This window comes from Monodelphis domestica, chromosome 1 (assembly GCF_027887165.1).
Source record: "Monodelphis domestica isolate mMonDom1 chromosome 1, mMonDom1.pri, whole genome shotgun sequence".
NCBI lineage: Eukaryota > Metazoa > Chordata > Mammalia > Didelphimorphia > Didelphidae > Monodelphis > Monodelphis domestica.
In genome coordinates, this window is record NC_077227.1 from 575,764,489 (window position 1) to 575,791,292 (window position 26,804).

Here is a 26,804-nt window from a genome sequence, read left to right on the forward strand (position 1 = left end):
TGTCTTCTATTAGAATGCAATTTTTTTGAGAATCTCACTATTTTAATCATACCCCTATTGCTTAGCACAGTGCATGGCACATAATAAACACTTAATAAATACTTCTCTTCCTTCTCCATTCTTTTCCATTCAGTTCTTCAAACATCTTAAGGATCTAATTATACAATATATGTGTTAGTTTTTTGTAATCATAAGGGGCTGGGTAAATGCATGCCATGATTATTAGTTTAAATGCATGGCAAACACCACTAAGATTTGGCCAGGAATTTTTGAAGGGGCATAGTTCCCTTGGATTCTGTAATTCCTCCACAGGCACTTTTGGAGAAAAACTTATGGCACAGTAAGGAAAACAGCAGAGGGGTGCCCTAGGGTGCTTCTATCCATTCCAGGGCAGAAGCAGAGAAATTAAGTAGAACGAGTATTGCTAGCAGTGTTGGTGGATTTAAAACTGGCCAGGATCTGGTTGTTTTTGCAGAAAGAGATGGCTGAAGAGATAGCAAAAGGAATTAATAAGTGAATGGATCTTGTTTGAATAATGTAATGACACGGTTGCATACAATATTCTGGGGCTCCTGGATCTTTCTAAGTTCTGGCTCTTTTGCTGTATGGGCAGTTTCATAGTTTTTGTATTGGAAGGGGTCACTGAAGACACTTCCCTTCCCCATCATTTTACAGATGAGGAAACTGAGGTCCAGAGGCATCAAATGAAATTTCTTAGATCCCAAAGACAGACATTTGCAGAGTTGAAATTTGAATGCCATTCTTTTGGCTTCAATGTCAATACTCTTAAGAAGCAATTGTGGAATTTAACTGATTCCAAATCTATTGTTCTTTCTACTGCTCCCAGGCTGTCTCACTGATGTTTAGTCACTAATTCCATGGAAGAGTAGGTAGGAGTAAAAATGTGTGTGTGTGTGTGTGTGTGTGTGTGTGTACATTTGTGCCTCAAATGGATGCTCATGAGTCTGTGGCTGAAGTGTTGAACTGCTTCAAAATTGGGACACAGATCTCACACTTGTAGACATCTAGTGATGATACCTTGAATCCCATATTCAGCCAAGAGCTACATTTCTGTGCTGATTGCACTTACCATCCCTGAGAGGGATTCCCTGCTAGGGGCACTGAGATGGAACAGAAGCTGGCTGTGGCCCCTTGAGAAAATCATGACTGCTTCACAGTCAGTGAATAGATTTCTGATATGATGCTTCCTAATGTTTTCTGTAATTGTATTTTATTGTCCCGATGTTAATATGGGTTTAAGTGTTTCAAGTGGGAGCAGAAGCTCTCATGCAGTCACAGTGAACTAATTTTCAACCATTAATAGCATGTCCATTTCCATTTTCCTTCTGGCATCTAGAAGACTACATTACAGGCTCGCTGACCTGCTACATTTAATTTGAAACAAACAAACAAACAAAGCTGCTTCATGCAGTCACAGAGTGCTAACAAATATTACTAGAAAAAAGCTGATTTATTGTCACCCCAATACTAAAAATAATAGGCTGTTCTTTTAACTATATTAAAATGTTTTATAAAATGAAAACATGTAAAAATTGACTGGCTAGGTTTTTAATTTTGGTAAACTCAAAATAGTTTTAAAAATGCATATTTATAAGGCTAATGAAAGTGCTTTATTTTTTGCTAAAGGTTTTACAATCACCATAGTTGATGGCTCCCTGAATTCAGCCAAGCTTAGATATTGGCAAGAGGGACGTGGTCTTTATGGAGCTTATATTGCATTTGAATTTTCCTCTGCCTACTGTAGGGAGGGACAATGTGCTGTTATTAATATTTCCAGATGAGGAATTGTGTGTTAAACTCTATGCCCAAAAGGAAGCACAAATGTGCCCTTGAATCCAATCCTGTGGCTATTCCCTTCTTGCCTCTTGTTCAATCTGGGTATGAGCCTATGTAGATGAATCCAAGTTAAGTCCCTCTATTAGAACAACATAGAAGGCAATGTAGATGAGTTGTGGGGACTAGAACAAGGGAGACCACAGCCTTGGGAGAAGCCTTTGGTATTTCTTCTTTGCTCTAAACTATGATTAAGTAGCATATTCAAACAGCAGGATGCAACAGGTTTTCTTTGGCATATCTGGTATCAGTGTAGTAGTGCTGATGATTTGGGGGTGATCCAGGAAAGAAAGAATGTAAACAAACAATAATAGTATCTACATAATGCTTTAAGGTTTGAAAATGTTTTACAAATGTTATTTCATTTTATTCTCAAAATATCCTTGGGATTTGGATGTTATCTTCATTTTATAGATGAAGAAACTGAGGCAGATGGAAGCGAACTAACTTGCCAGGATGCCTTGCAGCTGGTAACAATCTAAGCCAGGTCTAAACACAGGCTTCCCAATTACCTTTCTGTTTCCCAGGTCAGGCAGATCCTTTCTAGCAGTCAGGAAGTGCAAAGCGACAGTGGTCTGCTGTTGTGAGGTCCCTGCCATGAGTAGTATTTATGCAGGATAGGTAGCAGCCCCCTTCTCAGGCTTTTGGAGAGAGGATTCATGCATCAAGTAATACAATCAATCAGGTAATCTATGAGAATTTCTTAGGCATTTTCTTTGTGCCAGGCACAGCGATAGTTTTGGGGAATATAAAGACGAAAAATTAAATATTATCTGTCCTCAAGGAGTTTCCATTCTAGTGGGAGAGAGAATATATGTGTATAGGATTGCAATGAATAATTTAACAATAAAGGTTTTGGTTTTAGGGATAGGACTTGAAGCAGGGAGGATTAGGAAAGATTTCATTTATAAAGTGACTCTTCAACAAGGATTTGAAGGAAATTAATGATAATTTGAACACCTCAGTGGTGCTGTGGATGGAGTGCTGGGTCTGAAGTCAGGAAGACATCTTCCTGAGTTCAAATACTCAGAAACTTACTAGCCGTGTGGCCCCAGTCAATTCACTTAGCTATACTTGCCTCAGTTTCCCCATTTGTCAAATGATCTGGAGAAAGAAATGGCAAACCATTCTAGTATCCCTGCCAAAAAAACTCCAAAATGGGATTACTCAGAGTCAGATACAGGGGACAGTTGGGTAGTTCAGTGCAGTGGATTGAATACCATGACTAGAGATGGGAGGTCCTAGGTTAAAATTTAGCCTCATTCACTTCCTAGTTATGTGACCCTGGGCAAGTCACTTTACCCACATTGCCTAGTCCTTACCACTCTGACTTGGAACCAAAACCTTGTATTGATCCTAAGGTGGAAGGCAAGGGTTATAAAAAATCAAAAAGTGAGATACAAAAGCACAATAACAAAGGAATTCTAAAAGAGGAGAATGATATGAGAATGCATTCTGTGCCTACACAACAGTTTGTAAAAAACACAGAGATGCGGGCTCAAATGTCATGTGTGAAGAACAGGAGGAAAGCAAATTTGACTGCATTGTAGAGTGCATGAAGAGGAATAATGCATATTGAGATTGGAAAATCAGGTTTGAGACAGATTGTGACTGTCTTTAAGTGCCAAAGAGTAGTTTTTATTTGACCTCAGAAGTAATTGGGAGCTACTGAACTTTTCTTTTTTTTTGAACAAGGGAATCATATACTAATACCAGTGCATTGGAATAGATGAAATCTGAGAGTTTTTTTCCCAACTCTAGATTTCTATTATTACAATAAAATAAAATAATGTAAATAACAATAGCAATAAAGACAAAAGAACATTATTATTGAGTTTAAAAAGCAGGAGTGAATTGGTAAATGTTTAACAAACAGCTCTTAAGAAAAAAAAAACATATGTTTATACAACACTTTAAAATTTATATTTCTTCACAAAATGGTCTTCAAAATTTTCTTTGGTCTAGAAAATCAACACAATAATAAATTAAGCTCAGATTTTCTGATTCCAAGGTATAAATGCTAATACAGAAAGTTTAACAATCAGCTCTTGTGAACCAATTCAAGCCATTCCTGACTGAAGGTGCTTTAGTAATAGTATATTATAATATATTTATTTTGTAGAGAAAGGAACTGAGCTTTGAAATAGAACTTATTCAGCATCATACGGGAAGTAAGTAGCAGTACCATAACTCAAAGACAGATTCACGGACTTTAAAATTAATTTTCATGTACAAGAGTGGAACAATTCAGTCCATTTTACCTTATTCCTCCTGTACCTCTCTCTCCTTGGATGTCTGTTTCCCTGTGAGTTGGTTTATATATGAATTAATGTTTTTTTATTATATTAAATGCCAAGATCCTGCTGGCTCCTCTCTGTGTCAAGAGATCTTCTGCATATATTATTAGTAGAGCCTAATTCTAGCTATTTGAACTGAATATAACATACTAGTGACATTATCAGTCTTTTGTAGCTAACTAAGGGGGAACACAAAAAATAACATTAATCTGATGGGCTAAGATTAGGGGCTCTACTCTCATTGATAGACTGGACTTGGAAGTAAAATCTGATACAGATCAAAAGGGTATGCCTCTTTAAGCAAAAAGCTGTGGAATAAATCTTCTTGCTGTTTCCCTGTAGTTTATATAGTTTTTTTACATGAACAAACATTTTCTGCCCTGCTGGAAGCTACTGTGTGGCCATCTGTCCTGGAGCAACAGGCTGTTTCAGGTGGCATGTCATTTTCAACTAAAGCTGCTCCCACGACAAGATAAGTTGAGATGATAAAATGTCTAGTACACTTTTCCCTATTCTCCCATCCATCTCTACCAAATTAAACTCCAAGTTACAAAAATAAAAAGACCTTCTCTCTGAAAGGAATCAATATGTGACTTTTTTATAGGTGGAGGGAAGTCCTGGGTTTCTGAAAATAGTCTAAAAACAGTTCCCTAGCTGATGAACTTTCACTCATTTGAAAGCAGCATGCCTACATTTTCCTAATTTGGTAAAGATCAATCTCCCCTGTGATGGAGTAAGTGGGAAGAGTGGAGACATTTAAGTCCACCTCCTCTTTTGAAATATCCACCAATGGGGACTGCTAGGTGGAAGTACAATGGATAAATTATAAGGCTGATCAGAAAGAGGACAAACTTCCCTATGGAAGCAATAGCCAAGAGTCCCTGAGAGCCTTTTGCATGAGAGACAGACACAAAGAACAATCCTTTGTTAATGGATCATGTGCCCTATTAATAAATAGAATTATTTCTTGGGGAAATGACCTCATATTATTTTTTATTAAAAATTCCAGGTACTATACGAAGAAAATCCTAAAATAGAGTCGCAGAGTTAGATAAAAACGGAAAAATGACTGAAAAACAACAAAACTGTGTCTGTTTATGACATATCTCACCTCCAGATGTGATTAAAAATCGATAAAATTTTCTTCATTCAGGTAAATGTAGGAAAGACTTAAAACTGGAAAAATATTTATTTCTTAGTATTTCTAATGCAGGGTATGGAGTACTTTAATATGTTTCCAGAATGCGGAATAAATTCAAAGCAACTTAAACAAGGAAAAATGCTAATAAAGGTGGGAATAAGAATTATAAAACCCTTTTGTTTGAGTTAGCAATTAAATTGTACTTTGAATCAATCAACAAGCACTTATTAAATACTTAACTATGTGTGAGGCACTGTTAAGGCTGGTGATAGAGAAAAGTGAAGCGGGAATCAAAGAAAGATGGAAGTCAGGAGGGAGTATATGGCTCATTTGGGGGATGATTTATACAAAGGTAGATGGGATGTGGAGTACTGTGCATGGGAATAGCTAGCCAACCACTTTGAACAGAATAAAAAGTGCAGTAAAGGAAGAAATAAAAAGAAAAAAAATAGGACCATTAGATGGTAGTTAGATTATAGAAAGCTTTAAATGCCAGACTGAGGATTGTATTTGATGCTAGAAGCCATGCAGAGTCATTGACAGGTTTTGAGCATAAGAATGGAATGATCATATTTATGTTTTAGGAACATCTATTCTGTAACTGTGTGAGAAAGATGGATTGAAAAAGACATAACCTGGAGGTAGGAAGACCAATTAGGAGGTTATTGTATCTGTCTGGGGTGAAATGATGAAGGAACAAACTATGGTACAGGCTGTTTTAGTGAAAGGACAGGAGAGATGTGAGGCATATTATGGAGGCAGGATGGACAAGGGCTGGCAACTGAGTATAGGAGATGAGGGAGAGATCATGGTTTGGCACTAAGATTACAAACTTTGGTGACTGGAAGGATGATGGTGCCCCTAGCAAAAATATTGACTAAGGATAGGCCTTGACTGTTAAGCAAAACTCTAACACTCAATCAACAATCAATAATCTAGTAATTGTGCAAATTCAGACAGACTATCCTTTACTGACAGGCACTAATGAAGGCAGAAGAATTTAGCTGAAAGAATCACATAATTAGAGCTCACAGTAGAAGGCTCATAATTAATGGATTTGTTAAATGTCCTTCAGTGCTATGCAAATTTCTTAGATTTGGTTCTTTAGTTACAGTATATTTTTTCATTGACATCATTAAAGAGCCTTTGTAGTATGGAAAGGGCACCAAATTTAAAGTCAAGAGATCTTATTTAAAAAACCAGTTCAGATGTTTACGAACTATGTGACATGGGCCAATTTCCTTTGTGTGTGTGTGTGTGTGCCATGGGCTCTGGATCTGTAAATCAGGGACAATAACACTTGTACAAGAGGCAGATAGTCATATAGTGATTAGAGGATTGGCCTCAGAGTTGGGAATGCCTAAATTCATGTGCTGTTCCTGACTTGTTACTAGCTGTAGGACTATAGGAGATTCCTTTTATCCTCTCTTCTCTCCCCGCCTTCTCAAAACAATTTCCTAAGACTCAAGTTCCAGATGGGTTGCCAATCTGAAATGACAGAATGAGTTTCCATATAAAGGAGTCTGGACTGCCATTGAAAATATAGGGCTGAATAAAGGAAAAAGCAAACCAAAACAAACAGCAACAGCAACAAATAATACTTATACTACTCCAGAGATTTGCTGTTAGAAATGTTGTTTTCTTACCTTAAAATGGTATATAAATTCTTCATGAGATATTCTTTCTTCTGCGTCTAAAGAGTTAACAAAGGTCACTGTTTTTGCCAAGAAAACTCTAAATGGGGGCACAAAGAGTGGAGCAGAACTGAAACAACTTTACAATAACAACAACCATCAGAGATGAATGTGGATTTTTTATTTTTATAGTAATATTGTTAGGGTTCTTCCACTCTGACACAAACATCTCCCAGAGAATAAGAAAGGGCTCAGAATTTGTTGTCAAGGCCACAATGGTCACTGGCTTTGTTACATAACATGAACATTACCCAATCTCTCCATATTCTTTGTGCCTAAGATTGAGCAGGTTATAGTCCAGTTGAGTACACAAAAATTTTCCTTAGGACACACACAATACACAGGAGAACATGGATCTAGACCTATAGAGTAAGTCCTCCCATTATCCACACTCCTCAGAGACATATGGTTCTGCCATGAAAAAGTTTCAAATGAATTTTATATTTTCTTTCCTTCTAAAACACACAGCTCATCTATGATAGCATATTTCTAGCAAATTAACCTTTGCTACTTTAATCTAATGTCTACTGTCATGCATGCCTCAGGATGGGGGGAAAACTAGTTTTCTCCTTGGACCATTGGCAGTAGTTGCCACCTTTCTGCCTCAAAGTCAACTGACCTGCTTTTCAACCTGTGCTAATAGCAATGAGCTTCGGTTGTTGAGGAAACTAGAAAAACTCAAAGATAGGAGGGGAGCAAAATGAAATATGCTAAATGTGCCTTCTCCCATTCTCAGCCTCCAGTTGTCTATTCAGCCCCAATACAATTTGAAAATATATGGCATGACAAATAGAAAGATGCAATAAGTTGATAATATTTATTTGAGAGGTTATTTTATTAAGGGTTGTACTGGATGGTGCTGAGGAAAGGGAAATTACATAGAGGTGCAATTGGTGAGCTGTTTTTGACTGTACACCCTGTGGACGTTATGTTTATTAAGTTCAATTTTACTTTCAAGGAGAGAATCATGCTTGGTAATTATGTGTCTCTTACTTGTAGGTTCCTGAGAGATTCTTTGACAGATAAGGTGCCAATTATATTGACAGATCCTGTTCCTTGAATTCCACAGTGGCCTGGTTTCTCCTTGCCCTTTCTTACCTGCTGAGGAGATCATTAAAGAAGGGTGGAGGGACACTATCAGGAGAGGTACCAAGCCAACAAGATGGAAGGGTGAAATTTTCTTTTAATCATCACCCTCTTCCCATCTCAGACAATTTCAAGCCTCAAGTTCTCTTAAAAACTGGCCCCCCCTACACACAAAAGTGTGAGAGTATAAAAGAATTGAGAGAGGAAGAAAGAGTTGATTTTCCTAAAATGAGATTGGCTGCCAGATAGGGCTTATCATTCAGAGTATTTTTTTTTAAACAGGTCTTTATTTTCAAAGTTAATTAAAGTCTGAATGTCAGTATATTTCAAAGTTCCATCTGGAGGCAGGTAATACCACAGAAGCCCTCATGCTTCCAGGAAGGATCTGTTCTTCATTTAAAAGAAAATCTGGCTGAAGATATTGCCAGTTACCTAAAAAAGCTTTAGTAGTCATTTAGGGATTCACAAGTCATAGCATCCTGTTCACATTTTTAAATAAAAGTGAAAATAAAATTAGGTAATCTATCTAAAGAAAGTATACATAATTTTTTTAAAAAGAGTGCTAATATGCACAAATGGATGATGTAGATAACTTGGATAGGTATATAATAGTCATATCGATTGTTCTTTCTCATGTCTTTTTACTTTTTTACTTTTTACTTTGCTTGAAGTCATAGTTCTACAAAATATTATCAGTTGATGTGCTTTTAATCTTTCTGATAACATTTTTGTTTTTAACGTTACCTTTTGTGAATATGAAGACATTATCTTTATTTTTTTATTCACATTGCTTTTTGATTTCCATTTTGGGAAGACTGTTTTCATGATCATAATCAATAGTCTTATCTATACAAGTTGTATTGAGGTAATTCTAGGGTTCTTGAAGGCCATGTATTCAGTTCTGAAAGTGATATTAGGCTCTAACAAGCTTGTCAGGCTTTGAGTTTGATGGTGGACTTGGATCTGTAATGTCAGTACCAGTCTAACTATGTTTGGGGAGTCCCATGACCAGATGGTGATAGAGTGATAAATATTTTTGCCACATCAACTCCTAAAGACCATTGGTTAACTATCCATGAAGTTCTATCTATGCTGATAGAAGTAATGCCCACACCAATAAAATTGTGGATCCTTGAAGACTTGAAATGTCTTTCAACCCTGTTCAAGAATTTAATATGTACTTTAATAAGATGCCATGCTGGGCACTGGGCATACAAAGACAAAATTTAAAAAAATTCCTGCCCATGAAGAACTTATGCTTCATTGGGGAAATAATATCTAAATAGGTAAATGTATATAATAATAAATCATTAGTTAATTAATTTTAATGTATTAAGTACCTTTTATATTCCTGATACTAATAATATATACTTTTCATCAAATGAGGTAATATATGTGAGATGATTTGCAAAATTTGATACTATATAAATCAATTAATTGAGGATTGAGTATATAAATTCTTTTAAAATTGTGATGATAATTTTAAGTTCTGTGCATTAACAAGGATGTATGTGAGGTACTACTGCTGCTTCTGTTCTTCTTCTTATTAAAGTGCTTTTGTTTGAATCCCATTAGTGTGAGGTTGAGATAATGACTTCATATCATAGTATCATGTCATAGCTGTGAGAAAAAAATTAGCATCTGTTAGAGATGTAGAAATATAGATGGCTAGGTTTAACCATCAGAAGTTCACTTTTCTTTTAAAGCAACAAGCAAGAAATTCTTATACTACAAATCAAAAACCCCAAATATCCTTGAAAATCCAGGTAATAAACTGAACTGCAGCCAGAGCATCATTACAGATAGAACTATTTTCTACAACTGCTCTATCGATCTGTAAAAGATTTAAGAAAAGGAATTAGATAGAAGCCACCATAGTGTATACTCATAATCTTCAAACCATGTGGAATGGAAAAAAAATTCAACATGAAGAGATTCAGTAGAAGAAATTAAAACCAAGTAAGAAGAGGGTGAAGTGTATTCCATCCCTGCCATCCTATCTGCTATGAAAATATTTTCAATGAGTTCATAGAAGATAAGTTTATATTCCAATACATGTTCATTCATTTAATATTTATTGTGTTAACTACTCAATCACAAAATCATTCATTTATCCACCTGTGAAATTGTCTATAGACCATTAAATATGAAGAAGTAATAGCAGGATATAGACTTATACTCAGGCCATTTCTGTGTCAACTCTATCAAAAAAGGGAAATGGATATCATTGATGAGTATGATAAGAATAATAACACATTTATGTACAGACATAAGATTAACAAAACTCATTCTTACCCCATTGCACCCAGGACAGTTGTTTATTTTCAATTTTAATTGAGGTTAGTGGTGTTTGGGCACACAAATAAATATTTCCATATATCAATTAATTCATCAGATATGTATTGATCACTTATTAAGTAGAGAGCTGGTGCTAATATTGTAGGTAATCTGCTTTTAGATGGCAATTAACAATAACTGAAACATGTTTATTACCTTGTACGGGAAATGAGTGCTTAAGTAAAATGCAAGGCAGAATGTGTTAAAAACCAAGAAAAATAAAGTGCTATGGAATTCAGAGGAAGAAAAGAACACTTTTGGTGGGGTTGGGGCAGAGAAGTCTTCAAGGGAAATATCACTGGATTTATATAGACTACATTTGGTAGTGTTAAGGTAGGATTTGGAGTAGGGGAGAAACAAGAGAAAAACATAAATAAATCTGCTTTATTGTTTGGGAAGGGAAAGGAATAAGGGTTTAGGGATATACTTATTTTAATAACTAACTAAACTATATTAACTATGTAACAAAACTAAAACCTTAACTTCCCAAATATCCTAATCTTACTTACAACAGGAGTCCAAATCAAAAAGAGCCAGGATCTTTTGCTGTTAGATGTTCAAGTAAATCCAGACATGCTGCCAGCATCCAGAATCCAAAAAAACTCCTTACTCCATTGGTCACAGGCAAACTCCTCCTTTGGTCTTCTAGGAGAGCAGACACACTGAGAAGACAAACTGTTGGTCCATAGAATCTTCCCAGATCCTCAGGCTCAGGCTCCCATGTGACCCTTGGTCACATGCCACTATCACTCATTCCTAAGTTTGCATTTCTCAGTTTTTTGCAACAGTTGAGCAAATTGCAAACCTTTTCATCCTTTTTATCACAGTAGACAACGGGTAATGGTGGTGGTGATGGGTCATTGGAGATTTTTGATTATAAGAACAGCATGAGGAGCTATATTTACAGAAAGCTAATCTAGTCATGATGTGTAGGCTAAATTAGTGGATAGAGAGAAGTCATAGTTTCAGAGAAATTATGTTTTGGGAAGGGCATTAGATGATCTTCAGTTTAATCTCCTGACCAATTTAGGAATCTCCTTATGACAACCCTCATAAATTTATTTCTTGATCACTTTCATCATGAGGAAGCTCACACCATTGTGATATGACTAATCGCTAGAAAGATGATCTCTGTAGATGACTATATACTACCTCCTTGTACCTTCTATCTATTGGTCCCAGTTAGGTAAACGGGTAAATCTGTTAACCCTCTAAATCCTTGAAGATTATAGCTGTGTTTCTCATAAGTGAGTCTTTTGTTCCCCACGATAATCCATTCTTAGTTCTTTCAACCCTTTGACATATGATATGGTAAAATCCCTTCACTATACTGGTATTTCTCCACTTGAAATGCTGTTGCTTGTCAGTGTCTTTTTAAAAAAAAATGATAACCTGAAATGAACACAAACTCTAGATGGAGTCTTGTGTACTTCATCAACAATTTCATCTTTTAATACACTGAGGATTGTTTTTTTGGAATCTACATCACATTTTTAACATATATTCAAATTATGGTCAACTAAAAATGCCTTATTTTATTTTCATAGGAGTTTCTGATGGGTTATATTTGTGTTTTTGATTTTTTAAAACAAAAAATTTGCATATATCTATGATTTTGCATTGCTAGTTTATACCTATTAAAATTTTTTCTTTACATCATACCTACTCCATCATTTTTTTCAAATAGCCCATTCAGATTAACCCTCCCTCTTTTTTTCTTCAAATAAACTTTTTGTTTGTTTGTTTTGGAAGTATCAGTCCTGAGTCAGAAGAGTGGTAAGGGCTAGACAAATTTGGGTAGAAGTGACTTGCCAGAGTCATATAGCTAGGAAGTATTTGAGGACAAATTTGAATTCTGGACTTCCTGTCTCTGGGCCTGGCACTCTATTAATTGAGCAACCTACCTCCTCTGTTTCCTCTTGACAAATAAAAACAATTGTGCAAAAAAATTAACATGAGATTATTTCTAATAATGTATATGGTCTTCTGGTAATCTCCTGATTCTTTGCAATGCCTGAGGAAGTGGGGAAGAGATATATTTTCACTATATGTTCTCCTTTTAGGGACATTTCCATTATATTATGGCAGCTATTGGCACAATGACTAGAGGACTGAATTTAGGAATATCTGAGTTCAAATGCAACCTTAGATTTGAAGAAACTTATCTGCAGTGTGGTCCTGAGCCAGTCATAACTATTGGTCTCAATTTCTTCAACTGGAAATAAGGATAATAATAGCACCTATCATGGATAGTTGTTGCAAGTATCACATGAGATGATATTTGTAAAAGACTGCTTAGTTTAGTGACTGGTGCATACAAAGCACTATGTAAATACTTATTCCTTTCTCCCTCCTTCTCCCTGGACACTGCTATAGTCATTGCCAACATTGGTTTACTTGTTCTAAATATTTTGCTTTGCACTATCTTCTACATATCTTCTCATATCTCTCCTCATTTCATTTCCGTCATTTCTTAGTTCACAATAACAATAAATTAGATTTATATATCACTGTTTTTTTCCAGCCACTTCCCAAACAGTGGATATCCATTATTTCTAGTTATTTTCAACCACAAAGAATGCTACTATGGATGTTTTGATATATTTAGGCCTTTTTCTTTCTTTTATTTCTTAGGACATATGCCTAAATATTTTGAGACCACTGGGTCAAAAAAATGAGTGGTTTTCATTATTCAAAAATCCTCATCCTGGACAGTTCACAACTCTACCAACAGTGTTTTTCTTTCCACAGCCCCTTCATCATTTATTGTTCCCATCTTTGTTGATTTATAATTTTATTTTTCACATTATTAGAAATTTATGGACTATTTTCATATGGCTGCCTGCATTTTGAAATTCTGCTTTTGAAAGTGCTTCATATCCTTTGACCCGTTTTCAATTGGGGGAGGGTTTTGGATCCTAGTCAGTAAAATTCTCTTTGGACCCTCCTAATATTCAAATAAATTGTTTTCTCTCCTGTTTAACATTTGCAAATTTAATAAACATTTCTACTGTGTCTCCAATAAAATCATTGCTAAAAAAAAAAAGTTGAACAGAACAAGTCCAAGGACAGACTCCTGTCACATAACACTAGAGCTCACCCTGAAGGTTGACAGTGATACATGACTCTGGGTTTCAGGTAGATGTTTAACCACTTACAAATATACCTAACTGTACTATCATCCAGCCCACATTTTTCAGCTAGTCAAGATTTTTTTAAAATAAGTTTTTTTTTTTTTTTGTACAGGAAAATGCACTCTTCCCATCCATCTGATTAACCCTAGGAACTACTACCGTTGATCAGTCCAAATTCACACTTGCATATGACAAAAATGATAGATTTTTATGGAGTAAAGGAAAACAGTAAGCATATAACTTACAGGCATTTTGGTTTCATTTTTACTTCTTTTTTCAATTAACAAGAGTGTATTTTCTCCCTCTCCTACCCCCTCCCATAACCCCTAGGGGGAAAACAAAAAAGTAAAGATCTCTTTATAAATAATAAAAATCTTTACCCTCTAAGAAAAGTTATGAGAGCTAAACAATGGAGATTAAGTGACTTACCCAGGGATACACAGCTAGGAAGAATTTGAGGTAATATTTGAATCTAGGATGCTCCCATCTCTAGGCCTGACTCTCAAATCACTGAGTCACCTAGCTGTCCCCAACAAGACCCTTTTAAAATATAGATTGAAAATATAGATTTTTATAAAACTTTTGAATTTTTTCCCTATGAAGTTTTTCATTTTCTAGTAATACCTGGGAATCAGATTTCTAGCCTGTCATTCCAAATCCTCACTAATCTGACACCAACTCTTCCCAAAATACTTTTAATCTAGAGAAGTTCCTCTCCTGTATGTTCCCTACACAGGTAGAGTTCTTTTTGTGCCTTACTTTCTACCTCTCCTCAAGTTCTTAATGCCCATAATTCTTTTCTCCCCAGTGGAATTGCTGCTTTTGCTACCTAGCAAAATAGGAATTGCTATCTATAAAGCTCATTTAAAATATCACTTCTTCTATGGAGTCTCCACCTTGATCCTCTAGGTGGGCAATGACATTTTCCTCTTCTGATTTTGATTTCAGTTGTTTAGTTGTTTTATTCATTTAGGTACTATTTTGTTTTCTAGTTAACTGATTTGGTGTCCTATAGCTTTATGAGACTATTAACTTTAAGGAGTGCAGAATGGTATAATATATATAACTATTATATGTCTCCCAGTCACTTGCATGGAGTTCTATAGCCAGTCAAAAGAGCATTTATTAAGCAACTATTACTTGCCAGGTATTGCACTAAGCATAGGGTGCTGGGAGCCATCAGACCATGATGCCTTGATAGTCACACATGGTAGCTGGGGAGACCACAGAATGGTCCTTGGTGAGATGTGATTGCCCACCCAATCCCCCTTTACATGGCCTCTTTCATCAATGCCCATTGCCTATGAATTGACATGATTATTATTCTCCCTAGTCTCAAAAGAAATGTACCCCAATTCTCTAAAACATCACCAAAAGATAAGACCCTTAAACCCAATCCCAAAAAGACTATCATGAGTTAACTTTTATTTAGGTACATGATTCCCAGCAAAACAGCAGCTACAGGCCAAGCCCAAAAACCTTTCCCACTCACAGAGACTTATTCTCATGAAGCCAGCACATAAATCAAGCATAATGGCTCATATGATAAGTACAAGTACATCAAGCTTCAGTATTCCTCAGTGACTCGATTATACAAATCAGTAACTTAGAAACTCCCTAGAAGCCACTAGTCTAGATTTGAAATATGTTCCCAGTGCCCCTCCATCCCAATGATATGATTGTTGAATTGTCTTTTAAGAATTGCTGATTAATTATTCCATTTTATTAAAAGCAATAAGTAATTTTCCTTGATTGTAAGCTCAAAACTTCTCAAAGGGTAATGAGAAAATCAAGCCACTTGTGGCAAAAATCATTTATCTTGTGTGCAACCTTTATTCTGTCTTTAATCACAATACAAAATCATAGAATGTTAATCAAGTGATTTGTTAAAAGTTAATGTATCACTCTACCAATTATCTCTCTTTGAGCTTGTGTATCTGAATGCCAAGAAAATGGGTATAAAAATACAGACCAGTCATCAGGATGGTGGAGCAGCTGTCAGATGCGAAGCAATCCTATGGCTGTAGTGATTAAGTTGTCTTCCCTTTGTTATTATTGTTGACTGATCTTTCCTCACCTGTTGGGAAACCCTGGAGTCCTGAGCAAGGGTGGACTTTGCCCTCAGCAATAGGGGATATAAAGAAAAGTGCAAAGCAGTCTTTGTTTCCAAGGATTTCACAGTCTAATGAGGGGACTAATATGCAAAAATACTATGCAGAAACAGGATATAATCAGGATAAATTGGACATAATCTCAGGAGGAAGACACTAAGTTTAAGGAGGACTTAGAAAAGTTTCTTGCCCAAGACGGTACTTGAGCTGCACACAGCAGGTGCTTATTAAATATTTGTTGAAATAAAAGGATTAGAAATATATTTGTAGCAAATATGAATAATAGGGTAACAGGTTTTGAACAATGATGCATGAATAACCCAGTGGAACTACTTTTCGGCTTCAGGAACTGGGAGAAAATAAGAGGAGGAGGAGAGGGATCATGAATCATGTAACCATGAAAAAATATTCTAAATAAAAAAAGGGGAAAAATAAAATAAAAAGAAATATATTCATACGGCTTGAATAGGAGACTTGATGCTGCTATTTTGAATGTCTGTTTCTTCACCTATATTATAGTTCATGAAACTGTAGGACAATCTCATTGCTAATAACTTACTAGTCCTTTTTAGTCCATAATCACATACATGATTGAATCTATCTTTTAATTTGGAGTGAGTCAGTATGACTTAATAGAGTCCTTTTCTTTATTTTTATTTTCTTTCTTCATTGCTTGAGTCCTTCTCTTTAAATGAAGAAAACTTGGAGTCAAGCCCTACTTCTGACACTTACTTGCTGTGTACCCCCAAAAAACTCTCTTTACCTTTCTGAGCCTAAATCAATGAAAGAAGACTTTTATTAGTTTTATATGAGATATAATCTGCACAAGCAAAGGGAGTTAACCACATAAGAAGAAAATAGAAAATGCTTTATCCAAATTCAATCATTGTATACCTTTTTTGTAATCCTTGTAATCCTTTTTTAATAGGAATTCTTGGCATATGATACTAAAGGTCAATCCTTTTACATCCCATCAAATAGTAAAACTGTAGAAGCAATAGGCACATTATTCCCATAATTGACAAATTTGTCTAAGGAATAATAAAGGAAATGTATTCCCTACTGAAGGGTTTAAATAATAAGGAACTGGGTCAAAATTTTCATGGCTTTAGGAAAGTGGTTTGTGAAAAGATGGGAATGTTATGGGAAGCATTTTGGGATATTCACTAGTCTAGATGGTTGTCTCTGCAGATCCAGCCATGTTTTGTCCTCAGGTGGTGAAGCTTTTAAGATCTTCCAGATGATCTGAGAGCAGCTGATTATTTCCTGGGAGATATATAATTTAGCTCTTCCATGGGGTTACTTATGGGCTGTTTTCCTAAAGGCCTCAGTATGGTACAATTGGGCTTCCAGTTGCTGACTGAAGGTTCATAGGCATTTGGTGAAAGCTCTTGGGACTTCAGCATGAGTTGGGCTCTCTGTGAAACTTAGTGAATAAATGGTCATTAAAGTCCAATGAAAGTCTTTTTCTGTATTCACAAAACCAAAGTACCAAACCACATCAAGATATAGGGCATTTTCAATGATCTAGAAGCACTAGAGCTCTCCCAAGAAGCTCATTACACCTCAATTTTGCTAAGCTAAAAGAATTGGAATCTATTATTGATATAATAATGATAATAATAACTGTCATTTATATAGCACTTTTAGGTTTGTGAAACATTTTTTGCAAATAACACATTTCATACTAAATAATCATAGGATATAAGTGTTATTATTATCCTTATTTTCAAATGTAAAAACTATGGTAGACAGAGTATAAGTGAATTTCCTCAAGTGACACAGCTAATAAGGGGTCTCACTCAGGCCTATGATCCCATCAGATTTCTTTGTCACAGTAAGTCCCTCTGAAAATACTCTAGAAAAAATGTGGAGATATTGTTTCTTCTTTTAATATTTCATTCTTTTTCCGAGTTTCCTGTCATTCTGAAAAGCAAAGAGAAAAACAACGATCTATGTACAATAGCAACAGATAGGGCTCAATTCTTATCCATTTCTTCTTTGTTATGAGTGGAATCTTTGGAGATATTAATTCACTATTCACAAGCCAGGATAAATAGAGTGTTATGGCAGACACATGCATTTAATTATCTATTTTCCATCTGGAGGATAGAGAAGTGTCTGTCAGCATTGTTGTAGATTTCACCCCTTGCATTTCTCAGGAATTTGCAGAGGACAGAAGACAGGGTGACCAGGGGTTGGTTATCTTTCTCTCTGTGAAAGGGGAAGCAGTCTAGATGAGTCTAGAGATTCAGGAAGCCTGCCCTCTTGATTTCAAAGGAACTTTGATGAGTTTCACAAACTCCCTCTGACACTGCTTTGGAAATTCCATTTTGTATTCTGTCTATAAGACTGGTGAGAATGGAGGGAGACTGACTAGCTATCAAAAAGAGACAAGGTAGAGGAATTCTCCTCTAGCAAAATGCTAAAGTCTGTGTTAATGCAGGAAAAGAAAATCTTTAAAGAATGGACTTGATGAGAGAGAAAGAAGTGGTAGAAAGTCTCTTTAGCACCTACTTGGAATTAACAATCTAATAAGCAAATTCTTCATAGCAGGAATTAAAAAAAAAAGTAAAATCCTTTGTTAAATTGTTATGTAGGGTAAAAACACTGCCTTTTATATGTTTGCAACCTTTGTTACTGTCTCCTGTAACTCTTCGGTAATTTGATGAAGCCCCGTGAGTCCCTTTTAAAATAATGTTTTTTTTTTATGTAATTGAAGGAAATGTTAAATTTCAATTAGAGATTATTGAAAACAAAGCTGTAATTTTTTCTATCTACATTTATAAATAATCTTATATTAATCTGTGGACCCCAACATTAAGAACCCTTGCTCTAAACTAAGACAACAACATGGAACAACAAGCATTCCTGCCCCTACTAGCTATGTTTAATTTGGTCAGGCTTTCCAAGAAAGTAATGGAAGAAGGAATTGGAAATAGGTAAATACTCTTTGTCCCTGTTTGGAGGCATAGGGATCAAAGATTTTTCATCCTTAAATAAAATTATATTGAAAGCTATGAAATTATGCAATGATAATGACTTCAAGGATTCCTTATTTCAATGTTTTGAAAATTCTCCCTGTGGACACAGAAATTAGGCAGAATTATGAGGCCCCCAATTCCCACTATAACCTTCTATACCTTTCCCTGGTTAGACTACTGTGTTGAGCAACATCTATCCAGAATACAAAAAGAGGAAAGTCTCTATCACATATTTTAAAAAAAAAACAAACAAACACAAACAGGCAATTTATACCATAAGGATAACATTTTAAAAGTGAATAATTTGGGGGCGGCTACATGGTTCAGTGGATTGAGAGCTAGGACCAGAGGCAGGAGGTCCTGGATTCAAATCTGGCCTTAGACATGCCCTAGCTGTGGGACCCTGGGCAAGTCACTTAACCCCCATCACGTAGCCCTTACCACTCTTCTGCTTTGGAACCAATACGGAGTCTTGATTCTAAGATGGAAGGTAAGTTTTTTTTTTTTTTTGTGAAGAGTTTTAAAATATTTAAGAACTCTTAACAATACAAGAGTCAACCTCATTCCAGATGTCTGATGATGAAGAATGATACTTCTCCCTCAACAGTTCATTGATTAACCAATTATACAGAATTCGACACTTACTTTTGGATATGACCAATATGGGGAATTATTTTGGTTGATTATTCGTATTTGTTACAATATTTTCTTTTCCTATTTTACAATGGGAAGGATGGAATGGGTGGTAAATAAATTATTTTTAACTGGAAAAAGTAAAATTTGTTAATGAAATTATTCTCCAGACTTTGTTCAAGATGCTTAAGGTTCACACTGTACTGTTTGAACTTCCTGGTATCCTAAAACATACAAGATTAGCCCAGCAGTGGTTAGTTTGGCAGATCACAGGATTATCAATTTAGGGAAAGAAGGAACCTCAGAAGTAATGTAATCTAATTCTGGAAGTAATTTACCAGTAAGTAAACTGAGACTCAGATAGGTTAAGTGATTTTCCAAAAGCCCTAAACCCATTTGTTGTTTCCAAATTTTGTTCTCCTTTCCTTTTCCTTTCCTCAGCACTTGACTGCTTTTTTTTCCTTCTCCAATCTTCCTGAGAATAAATAATTATTAAAATAATAATATTAAAATTAGTCCATAGAAGAACAAGAACTCTATTTTAATGTCTATAGCCATACTAAATATTCATGATCTTCAAGCACTAAGAAACATAAAAATTACCAAACAAAGGAGATCAAAATTAGGTGGGAAGAGGATGACATACTCATCATTTTTGTTCTTTGGTTTGCTTACTACTAGAGTTGTACAAGAATGCTTTTGGAGAATCTGTAGAAAAAGATGAGTTTTTATTATACTAATTTTTATTTAATTACAAAAGTTCTTTTTTTCTACTTGTGTAACTAGAAAACTAAATACAAAGCATAATGCTAAATACAAAAGAATAGCAAAAGGATAGTCACTTTATTTCTTGGTAACTGGTTGATAAAGTGAATAGAATAATAGATTTTGGAATTTGGGACTTCTATAGGTCTAAATTAAAATCTCATCTTAGAGCAGTAGTAGTATGGTCCTGAGCAAATAACTTAATCTATTTACCACAATTTCCCTCTCTGCAAAATGAAGATAATAGCACTTATCTCACAGAGTTGTTATGGGAATAAATGAAATACTGTTTGCATAATATTAGGGTATGATTTATTATATCACCCCTTTCTTTTAAAATTCTATTAGAAGACAAGGAGATAATAATAACTGTAATAATAACCATCACTGATAGTATTTTAAAGGGTAAAAAACATTTTGCATACATTAATTTATTCAAGGCTTATTACAACCCTATTCAGTATATACTATGATAGTATTGTATTCATTAGCAATACTCTCTACTTCTTTGTGCAATAAGTACTCTTGAATGACTAGACTCTTATGGGTCACATCTTGACTTTTCACTTGAGTCTATTCCTTTTGTTCTTTAACAAAGAAGACAGACCCAGCAGGAGTATAGAACTTATACCTATTGGATTTCTATGAAAGATTTAGTGATATTTTTCCCTGAATCCAAACTGATCACCATTATAAAACTCTCTATGATGATGCATTCCCTGGGGAGCTTGGCATTCAGTTGAATGGAAAAAGAGGAAAAGGTTCATTGTTCTCAATTAATTCGCAAAGTCTTCTACCAGGTTGATTTGAAGTTGATCTTAGAAGTTACCCTACAGGAACCAGCTTGTGGAAAAGGAAGTCACATTCTAGTAGTGATTATTGGAACCTGGGGCAGATAGAAAATGTATCCTATACCCATAGACACTTCATCAAGTTCCCATCCACATGGGAGGCCTATTACAAATTTATAACATTTTCACATATAATCCACCCAGTAAGTAACACTTTTTACAAAAACTGGACTATGTAGAAAAGTCCTCAAACACTTGTCTTCTCTGTTGCAAACAATGTTTCCTATCAATATGCAGTGACTGTCAAGTTGTAAAATATGATTTGACACCCTTTGATCAATAAAACAAGAGAAGACATCAGCAGGTGAATAAAAGCTATTTTATTTTTGGCTCAAATACCTTTTATTATGCAGTGTTTCACACACACATTTTGTAATAGCATTAACTGAAGCAAGTTTCTCTCTGATTATTACTACTAATTTAATACTGGGTTTAATATTTTCCTGAATAAGGTCTGTTTTTCAAGGGTATATTGAAAGTTTAATGTTTTAAAATATTTTAAGTCCAAATTAGTTATATTACCAAGTGTCTCACCACAGTGCTTACTTATGTTTGTAGGGAAAATGCTTAGAATTAAGTAAAATACAGTGAAATGAGTTGGAAATTCATTTTCAAGATCAGAAATACTGCTGTAAGCTGTAATTTTGCAAGGATATCCACCTGTCCACCTGGAATTCTGGGTAAAAGACTGCTGATTTATCAGAGGCCACAGAAGGATCCAGTGTTCTCTCCTACATATCAGGAGGATTCTACCTTTCTCTCCCCCAGTATAGCCCACTTGGCTCCATTAGCCAAAGGTATAGGCAAAGCTTTCTTGGCTTTCTTTTGATGTCTATTCATCTATAACTCTGGAATAAGCACTAGCTTGGGGCTTAGCTCCTGTTCCCATTCCATCTCCGAGATTTTGCTATGTGCTGCTTGCTCAGCCTCCGGCTCCAATCAGCATAAACACTTCATCACAGCTGACATGTTGATACGGTAAATGAATGTGTGATACTCAAGGAGGTCACTGAGAAGTTAATTAAAGGGATTATAAGGGATACTTCAACAAGAAAATCTTTGACAGGTATGGAGTACATGGCAAATGAGGCCCAAGTAGGCTGTGGTTCTTCAGTAGTGAACTCCATTAATGATATGACAGTTGAGTTCTAAACAGTTAAAAGGGAAACCATATTTTCAAGTTATCCCATCTTTTAAGCAGGCACACAACCATAGCAAATGTTGAGGAAAAGGGAATTGAGCCGAAATGAATCAGTGCCGCCATATTTCTTTTCTATACTCTCGTTAAGAAAACATCTGTTGTTAAATGATTTATGGTTTGGGAGTGTCTCATTTTGTTCTAATCCCAAGACTGAGCCACTGGACCAATATGAATCATCTGGTCAAGAAGAACATCTGAAGAATTGTGCTCTGTGGTAGATGCTACATTTTTAAGAATAATCTGAATAATCTGGAAAATATTCAGAGCATCCCAAATAAAATAGTGGAGTTAGTAGAGGTTATATTGCATAAGGCCTAGTTGACAGAACTGATATTTAGTCCAGAGAAGAAAAGAGTTCAGGAAAATAATCTTAATAATAAAGATGCCTAAAACATATATACCAGGTTTCCTGTGTTATCTTTTTTGCTTTCTTTTGTATTCCCAGGACTCAGTTTGATGCTTGGCACCTAGTAGCTACATGATAAATAGTTACTAACTGGTCTTCAAGCCTTTAAAGAGCTGTCATGCAGAAAGGGATTAGATGCTTGTCTTGAGAAGACAGGACTGGGGATAATGGATAGAAGTAGCAAAGAAAGAAATTTTGTCTTGCTATAAACAAAAAAGTCCTACTAGCTACAGATTTACAACTACTATTTTAAAGTTAGAGCTAACTACTACTATTTTTTTCCTTTTCTTTTTGAAAGAAAACTGAGGTCTCTTTCAACTAAAATTCTTTGTTCATGATGATCCTCTTGCCTATATGATCTTTCATTATCAATCTTCTTTGCTCACATGTACTGTTCCTAAAACTTGGGCTTCCCTAAAGTTGTATCCTTCTTTTTCTATCCTCTCTCCCTTATTGATCTCTTTAACTCCCATGGATTTAATTATCATCTCTTCACAACTAACTGCCAAATTTATATATCTAACTCTGCTTTCTCTCCTCATCACAAAATCTACATCACAGCTGGTTTCCTTAACATTTTCACCTGGATACTTCCATGAAATAAAATAATGCAACTTTTCTAAAATGGAATGCTTAGTTTCTCTCCTGAAACCCACTTCCTCCTAAACTTTTCTATTTCTTTTGAACACAGAATAATTTCCCCAGTTACCTATATTGATAATATTGGACTCATGGTTAACTTTTCTTTCTCTATTCAGCTCCTACAAACCATGGGTCAAGTTATTAACTGCTTCTTAACATTCCTACCTAAGCCTCTGGTCTTTGCTGAGCCCTTATTGGTCAGTTAGTGACTACAAATGCCTCCTAATTGGTTTCTCGGATTCTAGTCTCTCCTTTCTCACTTTGGGGTATATGGGGTGTGAAGTGAGGATTAGCACCTTTGGTGTGAGGACTTGCTGAGCCTTTTTCCAGGGCTGTTTATCTACCTTTCACAACTACCCAACTCCCAACTCTCACTTATGGCCCCAAGAAATGATAGTATGCATAGCAGTCATATGCTGGTAAAATCATCTTTACAGACTGGCTAAACCAGATTGAGGGTAACTTACAGGTCTTGAACCTATTAGTGACTTAGTGGAATGTCACATACCCCAAGTATATGTAGACTTCCCCCAGTGGAATTGGTGGATGAGAACAATTTGTTCCAACAGTCACAAAAGTGACTGAAGCAGCAACACCTAGAGGCTGGGAAGATATTGAAGACAGCATGATCATCTACTCCATACTGGGTGATCCCCAGTTGTTCTGGTGTCTTATCACTGGACTTGGATGACTCTGGAAAAAAAAATGAGGCTGGTGACTTTGTATATCTGGTGATATTGTATACCTATGATGTCATTGATCCTCCTCAAAACAAAGTACAGACAATAATTACCTCTCATGTATCCACTACAATAACTTCCTTATTGGTCTCAGCTTTTAGTCTCTCTTTTCTCCAATTCATCTGCTGCCAAAATAATCTTCTAATGTTCAGGACAAATTATGTCACTTCTCTCTCAAAAGCATTCTCCAAAACCATTTATGGCTCTCTACTGACTCTAGGACAAAACACATACTCTTAAAACTGATGTACAAAGCACTCCATAATTTGACTTTAATATACATTTGCACACTAATTTCTTGTCATTCTTATTCACATATCTTATGTTCTAGTTCAGCTATTCTATTATTCTCTAAATTCAACTTTTTGTTTGCTGCCTCTGAACTTTAACACAAACCAATCCCATGATTTGAATAGCCTCCTTCCCTAGCTCTGCCTCCCAAAATCCAAATTTTCCTTCTTCATATATATCTTTTTTGTTATATTTTTATTTTTATATAAACAATATATAACATATCAAAAATATAAATATATACTACATTATAATAAAAATGCTTATCCAAGAGAAACAAATTCCCCCATTACCTATATCCAATTTCCTTTTCCTTTTTCCCTTCCATGCCCCTCCAAGAAGATATATAATATAATATAGGTTGTAGATATATTATCGTATAATATATTATTCCTTTTGTCATGTTGTAAAACAGGATACTTCTTGATTATATGAAATTTTATTTATTTATTTTTAATTTTTAATTTAATAATTTATTTTTAATTATATATATTTAACATATATTTATTAATTAAATATATTTATTTAAATTGTATTAAATTAAAAATTAAATTGAAATTCACAGAAGAAATTAAGTGGAGAATGGTGTGTTTCAATCTGCATTTGAACTCTGTTCCTTCTATGGTAGCAGATAGGCTTTTCACATACATTTTCTTCCAGGAAATTTTCTCTGACCCAACTTTCTTTAAACTGCATTTTATCTAGTTGTATACAAGTCATGTGATTCAAGTGGAAAGTAAGTGCCTTGAAGGCAAGCATAATTTCATTCTTGTCTTTGTATGTTCAGTGCTTAACTGAATGCCTTGCCATACCCATAACAGGTTTTTAATAAATGCTTTTTAATAAAATTGAATTTTTAGATCTTTTCAAAAATAGAGCAGATTGCTGCTTCAGTATGTAGGTGCTTATCTCTCACTTGAAGGAGGATGGGATATTGAGTTGAGAACAACTAAGAGTCCTGTTTAGTTGAAACAAGGCAAAGGTTAGATGCCCATTTGTTGAAGATGGTGCAGATTGGATTCTCATTCAGATACAGGTTGATCTAAGGGGTACCTTAGGTTTCTTCCTACACTATTAGTATATTATTTTTAATGTTAGTTCTCCTCCATGTCTTAAATGCAAATATTTTCAGGAATTGGATTGATCAAAAAATTATGTGAATTATTATATAGCTAACATTCTCACAATAATTTCTATAGATTTAAGTAGATAGCTTTCTCAGATAATTCCTTCTATTACTAAGCATAATTTTGATATATTTCCCATTCAAAGGACCACAATAATATCTGCATACATGGTGTCTGTGGATACCAGATTACTTCCATGCCAACTTGAGGTATTAGAGGATGAATTTCAATGGTAGCTTCATATTAATACATAATTATTTTGATATCTTAAGTATGACTTTCAATTTTATACATTTGTCCATAATTCAAATATATTTCCCTTGTGTTTTACTTTGATGTATAACTTTATAATCAATTTTGTCTTTATACTTCTATTGCCAGCATTTACAAACTCATAAATCATGTGGACAAATGACTATTTCATGTTGGCTATATTTGGTATGCCACATGATATATGACTAGTTCTGAGGACAACAGTTATAATAATGACAATTACTATTATTATTGCTTTGGGAAAAGAAAAACTGAGGCATTGCGATATAAATACCAGACATACAATATATATGTAAATATGTATGTATACCACATATATGTGTGTTTATATATACACAGAATGGAAGATCACTGCCCTAAGGCAGCAACATACATCCCCTATTTTCCAGAATATGACCGCTATTTTTTAATAATACATTTTCATCACCTTTTGATGTGAGAACATAAGCTTTTTATTTTATCGTTACTGTAAATGCTTACCACCATAATAGTTTTCCAAATGAGCCCAGAATAAACCAGCTCCCGATGGAATTTGTATTCAAATACTGGGAATAAACATTTCCTATTGAGCATAGATCAGTTAAGAAACAGGTGAAGGTAACAGCAGCAAGATGTAAATTATAGGCAAGGCACTGATCTCCAAAATTATCCCTTGATTTTTGCATACTTATCATGCATAGAATATATTAGGAAATGAATCACCACCACATGATTTAAAAAAAATAAACTGTGATTCATAAAATCTTGGCTTTGTCATCTACAATTTCAATAGGAATGGAACCAAAGCTCCTCTGTATATAGAAAAAAGGTTGGAGGAAGGATGTGAACAGTCTATAACAATAGAAGAAATGAAGATGGTTTCAGGAAGTCTCAGAGAAGGACTAGTACTAATATACTCTACCTTCACACATATCTTCAAACTCTCTCTTCCTGCACACAATTCTTAATTTTTTCCCCCTTTTTACTCCCAAGATTACTATCCTGATTTGGTCTCTAGGCTTTAAAAACATTTTGACTTATTTCAAAAGTATTCTCATAGATCTCCTTGTAAAGCCTCCCCCTTTTATGATATACCCTCCACCTAGATTCTAAATTGATATTCCTAAAAGTATATATATATATATACTTAACATTTTTCTGCTCAAGAATATTTAGTGGCTCTCTATTGCTTCTTGAATAAAATATAGATTCTTCTGTTTAGTATTGAAATCTCTTCACAATCTGGATCGTCTTTAAC

The 26,804-nt window shown here is 35.0% G+C and overlaps 1 long non-coding RNA gene across 1 annotated transcript; it reads right to left on the minus strand.

Moving 5' to 3' along the window:
- Positions 1-21,190: 21,190 nt before the first annotated feature.
- Positions 21,191-24,187, minus strand: LOC130456532 (uncharacterized). The gene is made up of 2 exons (XR_008915544.1): positions 23,930-24,187; positions 21,191-23,829 (listed from the first exon to the last, which is right to left on the minus strand). It is a non-coding gene; the product is annotated as an uncharacterized LOC130456532 (long non-coding RNA).
- Positions 24,188-26,804: the final 2,617 nt, after the last annotated feature.